At 34.4% G+C, this 8,653-nt stretch overlaps 1 protein-coding gene across 1 annotated transcript in view; it reads right to left on the bottom strand.

Moving 5' to 3' along the window:
* Positions 1–673: 673 nt before the first annotated feature.
* LOC149079636 (uncharacterized) overlaps positions 674–8,653 on the bottom strand; it is a 31,561-nt gene continuing 23,581 nt past the window's right edge. The window contains exon 3 of the mRNA XM_089240232.1: positions 674–2,009. The gene's annotated coding sequence lies outside the window, so the exon portion shown is untranslated. The remainder of the gene's footprint in view (positions 2,010–8,653) is intronic.

Here is an 8,653-nt window from a genome sequence, read left to right as displayed (position 1 = left end):
TACCCTGCACACTTGAACGGTTGATTCAACTTATTGCAGCAAATCCGTTAGAAAAATATATTTGATTTTGGTGAAGTGCTATTGTGCACTTTCCAAAAATATCCTCTACTGCCTTTGCTATTGCGATTCACCGCACATACTGTAATCAAAAGTGCTTGTTTAGGTGACTCATATCACCTCTTAAAGTGTGTCCCATGAATTTAGCATAACCTTGCATTCAAAATATTATCCATACATGAATGTCTCATACCATTATTTCGTAACATTTCCAAGTCAGAATTGATTCCCAAAAATTCATGTTTGCCTAGGAATGAGGGATTTGCTTTCATTCTTTAATTCATGGCTCCCATGGAAATTCATGGAACTATGGACTAACAGAGCTTCGGTTCAGACCCCCAGAATCAATTACATTTTTTGTAACACAATATATTTACTTTTGAAAGAGCCCACTAAATATCCCAACTATTGTCTCGGCTCCTGGATATGGAACCCCTGGGTATATCGACGACTTCCTTATTAGAGTCCCGCATGTCACATTGAATACTCTCTGCATCCCCGGCATGTTATAGGCACATGTCTCAATTTAATACCAGAATTTAATGGTTTCAAAAAGGAAAATACCCACAATAAAATAATTATTGAAATAAAGACATGAAATAAAAACACATGAGTTAAAAAATGAACAATTTTCATTTATTACAAGTAAAAAAATAGTATATTCAATATTGAAAGAAAAAAAAAATTCGTGTAAACGGGTATACAAAAGTATACATGTATACAAAATATCGAACATTTTTCAAATGCCATCAATAAAAATGAGTTTAAAAAAAAGACATATTTACAATCTGTACAATATAAATGTTTGAAAGTATTGTACATAAAAATAGCATGCGTAGGAAATGTTTCTACAAGTAACTTGAAAATGGAATGTCTCATTAGTTATACATAACGCAGTATTAAATGTTGCGGTGGCATCGAGCATTAAAACACGATTAAAATACATTGATCATGTAATACTTGATTTTGACGCGAAGTCAAATTTCACCAGTTCTAGAAACTTATAGATATGCTATTCGAAAAATATATGTTTCAGATGAAATACAGTCGGCCCCGTTTAATTGGATATCACTATATCCACAATACCCGATTGAGGGCGGCATCTGATCATGCGGGGGAAAAATCGAATTGCCATTTTATAAATTGGAAACTGAAGAAGGATCAATATTAATATTAATCAGGCATCAAAAATGAAATGAAAATTATATTTAATTACGATGATCACTGATCACACCTAAGATTTTTTACTTTTCATTAAGATAGCTAGCGCCCTCTACTGGCTTCACAAGGAACGAAAATAATTAAATATACGTATTATTACAACTTGAATACTAGGTCAATATCTGCTCTTAATTGTATTTATCTTAACTTATTAACATATTTTCTATTAATTTCAAATGTTTTATTGAATAAAAACATTATGTGTATAGTGGTTGATGTGTATCAACAGTTGACGCGTGAAGCGCAATACTATTCGATTAAGCGAGGAAAAGTTGAAATTATCATAGAAAGCGAGAAACTTCAACATTGTCTCTATGGGAGAAATTTTGGGGCCGTATGATTTATCCGTTACCCGAATAATCGAGGCCGACTGTGTATGCCTAGGCTTATGCCTTCAATGATGAAAGCCCCGATGTAACCATCTTTAGCTTCGGTGGTATCACATAACACCCACTTTATTATAACATCGACTTATTTCAATAAAATTTGTTTATTAAATTTTATTTAAATTTTTATTAGCATACATTTTTAATTTCTGTGAGACAACGTCATACCAATAATAGTCATAATAGGATAATGGCCAACGTGATTGACGATATTGAAGGAATATGTAATCGAAAAATAGTTCACGTGTTTCAGTTCAGATCAAGATCCAGGGTTGAGCATCCAATTTCGGAATGAACACAGTAACATGTTGAGAATTCATATCATGGCTATCGTAGGTGTTTTACCTGGAAAATAAGATGGAGAATTATGTAACAAACGTAATTTATGTGATAAAAGTAGTATAAATATATAAATTTTTAAGACAGTAAATGAACTGATTTCTCATACATTCACATATTATATGTACCCGAATGCAGGGCTGGTCCAGCGACAAATCCCAGTCGCTAGGTCCCATCATGGTGACTAAAAATTTGGTATTGGCGCGTAGAGTTTTCTTTTGTGTAGTTGCTAAATTGCAGGCTGAGAGCGGCAGAAAAGGCGGGGTGCATGTGTGGTGTAGCAGTAGTAGGTAGGGCCTCCAAAAAATGGCTCGGGGATCCATGATGTTCTTAAGTCAGCCACCTCGTTGGGCAATTTGCCTGTTGTGGCGTTGTATTTGTATTTGTATAGATAATGAAATTTTAAAATTAATGAAAGAAATAACTCCAGATTTCAAAATTAATGAAAGAAATAAGTCCAGATTTCAAAATTAATGAAAGAAATAACTCCAGAACTAATGAAAATTTCAGAATTAATGAAAATGAGAACTAATGAAAATTCTAAATTAATTAAATAAGAGCAAGAATAGCCGGAATTATTAAAAACTCATAATTTCTCAAAAATTTATGAAAAATCAAATAATTTGAAGATTATTGGCAAGTTCTCACACAATAATTCCGGGCCACAGTTCCGTTTGGGACCCTTTGGCCGACTCACCACCGGCTCACGAATAGTGATGAGAAGTATAGTGTTTTGGCCGAACACAGAACCCGAATATTAATATCTTAAAATAAATCACAATTATAGATAAAATAGGTGTTTTCAATTCAAAATAAAACTGATAATTTCGAATGACTGAAATTGAATTTAATTAAGCAATTTATTGTCTGAATAAATATTAAAAAACTGGTAATTGAAATATTCTCAATAGCCACGATACTGACAATCAAATTTACATTGCATTTTATTCTTACTTACAGAATCAGAAATTTTTAATTTATGCCAAAAATTCCAATTGACATAATCTTTTTGAAATTTATTTGTTGTGCTTAGAGAATTACATAGATATTCTACCGAATACCTAAGCATTGTTCAGCCGAACCAAAAATATTCGGCAAAAGGACCGAATACCGAATAGCAGCCGAATACATTCGTCCCATTCTCTACTCACGAACCGAAAAAAGTTTTGAAGCCCCGTGTTTAATACCCATAGCATAGGTGCCAATGCTTCCGATTTTTCAGCCTTATTAAAATCATCAGGTCGGAAATCCGATTCTTCCGATTTTTCTTATCTTCATAGAAAAATCCCTAAAAGTCCTCAAATTGTGCTTTGTTTGAATAGAAAATCCCTAAAGAGGAAATACTCTTCCAGTCCCTACAATTTCATGCTGACCCAGCACCTCCTAGAGATAGAAGGCCTCCGCACACTGTGACGTCAGTGAGTAGTCCGTTTTCCCTCAGAATATTCAGGGGAAAAAATTCCCTGCTCGTGCCAGTATCATCGTTGTGCGGAAAAGAAATGACCAGGCTCAGAATTTATCCATTGACTATGCGGTATTTGTGAGCCAGCCAATCAGGAAGATTCCACGCCAAAATAAGAAGAAACGAAATAGGATGCTGTGTTTCAAAATGTGGCAAACTTGCTAGGTAGTCTGAATGACGTTTATCGCAACCTGTGCGGAATCCTTCTATCTCTAGGCGGTTTCTGAGGAAAAATATTGGGAATGAGGATTTCATGTACGAAAAATCGGTGATTTTCGCCAAAAGCATGTAAAGTGGACAATTACTGCCAAAAAAAAAAAATCAGGACAGCAAAACAAATCGTCCCGGAAAAACGGGATTTACATATGGTCACGCGTTGAAATTTGGAAGAAAGTTCCCTGGTTTTCCTTTTTATTTGTGTGGCTTGTTTTCTTCGATGCGGAATGTGCTATCACGAGATAAACTGCAGATTTTTCAAGTCTGTGAATTATCACCTATGCCATAGGCCCACGCAAAAAAACATCCATTTGAGAGAAAATTTCTAGAGAATATTCGATTAAAGAGTTCTTTTTCTTCATGAAAGACATTCTGTTCTTTCATGCTGCGGATATTCACCATATCCGCCGTGGAACCATTGTTACTGTATGTAATGCATTTCAGGTATTTCACGCAATCATACCACAAAAAAAAAAAGGATTCGTGTCCTGTTGTTTCGTGAGGACACAAAAGATACGCTTTTATTGTGATTCCTGGCGTGACTAAATGCGAGAACTCGAAGAAAGAATTCTCAGTGGCGTATACGATACACGCTCTTACATCGCTCTTTTTTTTTTCTAGATTTGGCCGGATCGCCACTGTTGTTATAAGAGAGGATACGCATAGAGTTAATTGGTTAAAGGTGATTAATCTGCTCTTACCCTTGAAAATCGTTCCAAAAAACAAAAGATTCGTTGCGATTCTAAAGGAAACGAAATGAAACTATATCATTGTGTGTACTGCACTAGCTATTATATGGAGTTTTTTTTTGCCAAGGATAATTGGGATGCTGAATTGTGATTGGTCCGTGCCGATGGTCAGGGTTTCGACATGAAGGAAACGTTGACTTTCCATAGCGATATGTTGAAAAAGCTGAAATTAATAGGTTTGAAAATGAAATTTTGCAAAATTTTTACATCTGCGTATAATCTGCAGATGCCAATTTCGCTTAAGTGAGAAGATATCATCGTATAGGCCGCAGTGGAATGGTCAGGAAAAAATACTGCTGGACAAAAAAATTCTAGACTCATGCAATAATATTATTTGAGTCATGAAATAAGATTACTTGAGTCATGAAATAAGATTGTTAGGCTCAGGAAGTAAGATTGCTAGACAAAAAGATGGCTAGACTCATGAAATACGATTGTTAGACTAATGAAATGAGATTGCCAAGACCCCGTGAAATAAGATTGCTAAGACTCCATGAAATAAGATTGCTAAGACTCCAGGAAATAAGATTGCTAAGACTCCATGAAATAAGATTGCTAAGACTCCATGAAATAAGATTGCTAGACTCATGAAATAAGATTGCTAAACAAAAAGAATGGCTAATCTCATGAAATAAGATTATTAAGACTCACGAAATAAGATTATTAAGACTCACGAAATAAGATTATTAAGACTCACGAAATAAGATTATTAAGACTCACGAAATAAGATTATTAAGACTCACGAAATAAGATTATTAAGACTCACGAAATAAGATTATTAAGACTCACGAAATAAGATTATTAAGACTCACGAAATAAGATTATTAAGACTCACGAAATAAGATTATTAGACTGATCAAATAAAATTGCTAGACAAAAAGGATGGCTAGATTCATGAAATAAGATTGTTAAACAAAAAGGATGGCTAGACTCATGAAATAAGATTCCTGAGACTCATGAAATAAGATTCCTGAGACTCATGAAATAAGATTCCTGAGACTCATGAAATAAGATTCCTGAGACTCATGAAATAAGATTCCTGAGACTCATGAAATAAGATTCCTGAGACTCATGAAATAAGATCGGTACACTCATTGCAGAAGAATTAGAAAAATATAAGCAGACGGTTCATTTTAAAATAACGATTGCAAATATATAAAAGTGTTACGTTCGAAGGAAAACTTAATAATGGGTTTTGCATGAAAAAAATATAATATTCAAAACTAACATAGAAACCGTATTTCATTCAATAAAGCTGCAATTATGTAACGGCTACGTGGACCGAGAGAAACGTTTCGCGAACCGGCAGGGAATTTCCACAGACCGTCACCAGTCCGCAGACCAGCAGTTGAAGAACACTATTCTGAATCAACGTTTCTCTATCCAATGTCTAAATCAAGTTGGAACAGATTTTAAAATCTAATTCTAATTAAGGGATCCGACTATGTGCGATATAACACTTTTCTATAAAATGGTACTCGAGTGAACTTAAATAACATTTTTTTCATAAGAAGTGTCCCAAAATGGTGAAAACGATATTAAATTTTGTATTTTCTGCGAAAAAGTAATATTTATGTCAAATTTTAAGCAAAATTCGTGCAATACAGCCGATCGCGCTTATAACGTTCCTACTTAGAACGTTTTTCCCGCTTAGTACGACTTACTTTCGTGATCTCAACTCAGTAATTCTCATTAAGATTTCCCGTTGAAAGTGTTTTCCCACTTACAGCATTTTTATGACGTTTTTTTTAAAAAAAAACCGTTATAAGAGGGATTCACTGTATTCGCAGTACGATTGTAAAAATTCTATGAATAGAATGCTTTGTTATTTACTCAGTATTTTCAGATAGTATGGAATTAGAATGGTATTGGTGCAGATTAAAATTCAAAGGGTTGTATGGTATGCTTGTAACATATAATCAAGTCTGTTAATGTACGTGTGAATTTTTTTTTCAACTTTCATGCTACATATCGTCTATAAAATACTGTAATTATACAAAAACATATGTAATAGACCTTAGACTTTGATTCATAACCCTCACCAATATATAGCAAAATATCGTATTAAAAGTTTGCAATGATGCAATGAATAGAATGTTAGAAATCAAGCTTCAAACTCAATAATATGTCAAAAAAATAGCATTCTTCGTAAAACACGTTTAAAGTTTATTTATTCACGGGTTACTTGTATGCAAACGCAACACTAAAGTGAACGTTACTTCGATTTTAGGCGTCAGATAAACAAAACAAGGCCCCCTGGAATCACAACAAACAGGGCTTGTTATATTTAAAAAGAAAGAAAAAAAAAGTAGAAATCGATATTTTCCTCCAAAATGACGTTTCAACGAAGTCGGATGACTTATAAATGAACGTAATTCAATTTTATGCCACAAATATTAGTACAGAAATGTTCAAACGGAATTAAACATAACTAAGTCTATTGCATTGTGCTGCAGAACTTTTACTAGTCCTTGGGTTCAGAAAAATTGAGAAACACTGCTCTAGATCAGTTCATCAACTACTGGCTCGTTATCTTTTCCATTTATTTATTTATTTATTTGCTAGAGTCCTCAAATTAACTTTCCTATTTGTTTAGTCCGCAAATTATTTATTCTAGGTCTTTATTTTTGCCTGTCCTCAAATTATTTCTTGTAAATCTTTATTTTTTGCCTGTCCCCAAATTATTTCTCCTAAATCTTTATTTTTTGCCGGTCCCCAAATCATTTCTCCCATTTGTGTAATTCGAAAATTATTTCCTCTAAATCTTTATTTTTTGCCGGTTCCCAAATTATTTCTCCCATTTGTGTAATTCGCAAATTATTTCCTCTAAATCTTTATTTTTTGCCGGTGCTCAAATCATTCCTCCCATTTGTCTAGTCAGGAAATTCTTCTCTTAAATCTTTGTTTTGCCGGTCCGCAAATTATTTCTCCTAAATCGTTATTTTTTTCCGGTGCTGAAATGATTCCCCTCATTTGTCTAGTCAGGAAATTCTTCACATATAGCCGGTCCTCAAATTATTTCTCCTTTGTGTAGCCCATAAAAACTATTTCTCCTAAATCTTTATTTTTTGCCGGACCTCGAATTATTTCTCCCATTTGTGTGTGTAGTCCGCAAATTATTTCTCCTAAATCTATATATTTTTTTCCGGTCTTCAGTTTACTTCTTCCATTTCTCTAAGTCCGTAAATTATTTTTCCCATTTATTTATTTTTTTTCTACTCTTCAAATTATTTCTCCCATTTGCCCACAGTCCGCAAATTATCCCCTCCCCCCCCCCCATTTATTTATTTTTTTGTCGGTCCTTATTTATTATTTCTCTTACTCTCGCTGATCCGCGAAATTGTTTAACTACTTTCACCGGTCTGTGGTTATGAAAAAGTTGAAGAACACTGCTCTAGATGACCAACATCCACATCTGCCAAATAGTGCACATTCAAACGCCATCGCATATGCAGTAATGCCTCGACTTACGCTATTCCAGTTACATGATTTTCTGCGAAAAATTCACATTTATGAAATTCAATCACAATTACGCTAGTCAAATAGTAGATATTATACAGGGTGTCCTTTCTCTGTAAGTGCTAGCACGACCTTTATATCAACCTCATCAACCGTCCGTCGCGGAGATATGATTCCAGCTTAAAAAATGCTCAACAGGCATTCAAAAATTATCCTGTACCACGCGGGTAAAACGGTTTTTCCCCGCAGTTAACGCTGTTCCTTCCCAAATTACTTACTTTTCGAATTCGAATATCTCTCTGAATATTGTACTTAGAAACGTGGAACTTTTTTTTATTGCTATCAGGAGAAACAGGGAAAGAGTTTTCCACATGGAAGTTAGAGCACGGGGGAGGGGACCATGAAAAAAATTAAATTTTTTTTTTTATTTTGTTACACACTGTATTTTCACCCTCGAAACTGGTACAGGGTAATTTTTGAACGCCTTTTGAGGATTTTTTAAATTGGAATGATACCTCTACAACGGACGGTTGATGAGATAACAGCCGTGCTAGCACTTACAGGACACCCTGTATAGAGAAAATATGCATAGTACATACTATATGTATTTCTATGAAAAACTGTACCCCGACATACGCGGTTGTCATCGGCCTCGCCTTCCGCGTAGCTTCAGTAGCTTCAGGTGTTTTACTGAATGCAACTGAATAAAGAAACCCACGTAGAAAAAAATGAACATGGGATGGGCAAAATCATCTTGGATTACC

Source organism: Pholcus phalangioides, unplaced genomic scaffold, assembly GCF_987345545.1.
Source record: "Pholcus phalangioides strain wild (caught in Gottingen) unplaced genomic scaffold, Ppha-v1.0 ptg000012l_1, whole genome shotgun sequence".
In the NCBI taxonomy this organism is placed as follows: domain Eukaryota; kingdom Metazoa; phylum Arthropoda; class Arachnida; order Araneae; family Pholcidae; genus Pholcus; species Pholcus phalangioides.
The sequence above is the reverse complement of the archived record's forward strand: the minus strand, read 5'-3'. Positions and strand labels throughout refer to the sequence as shown.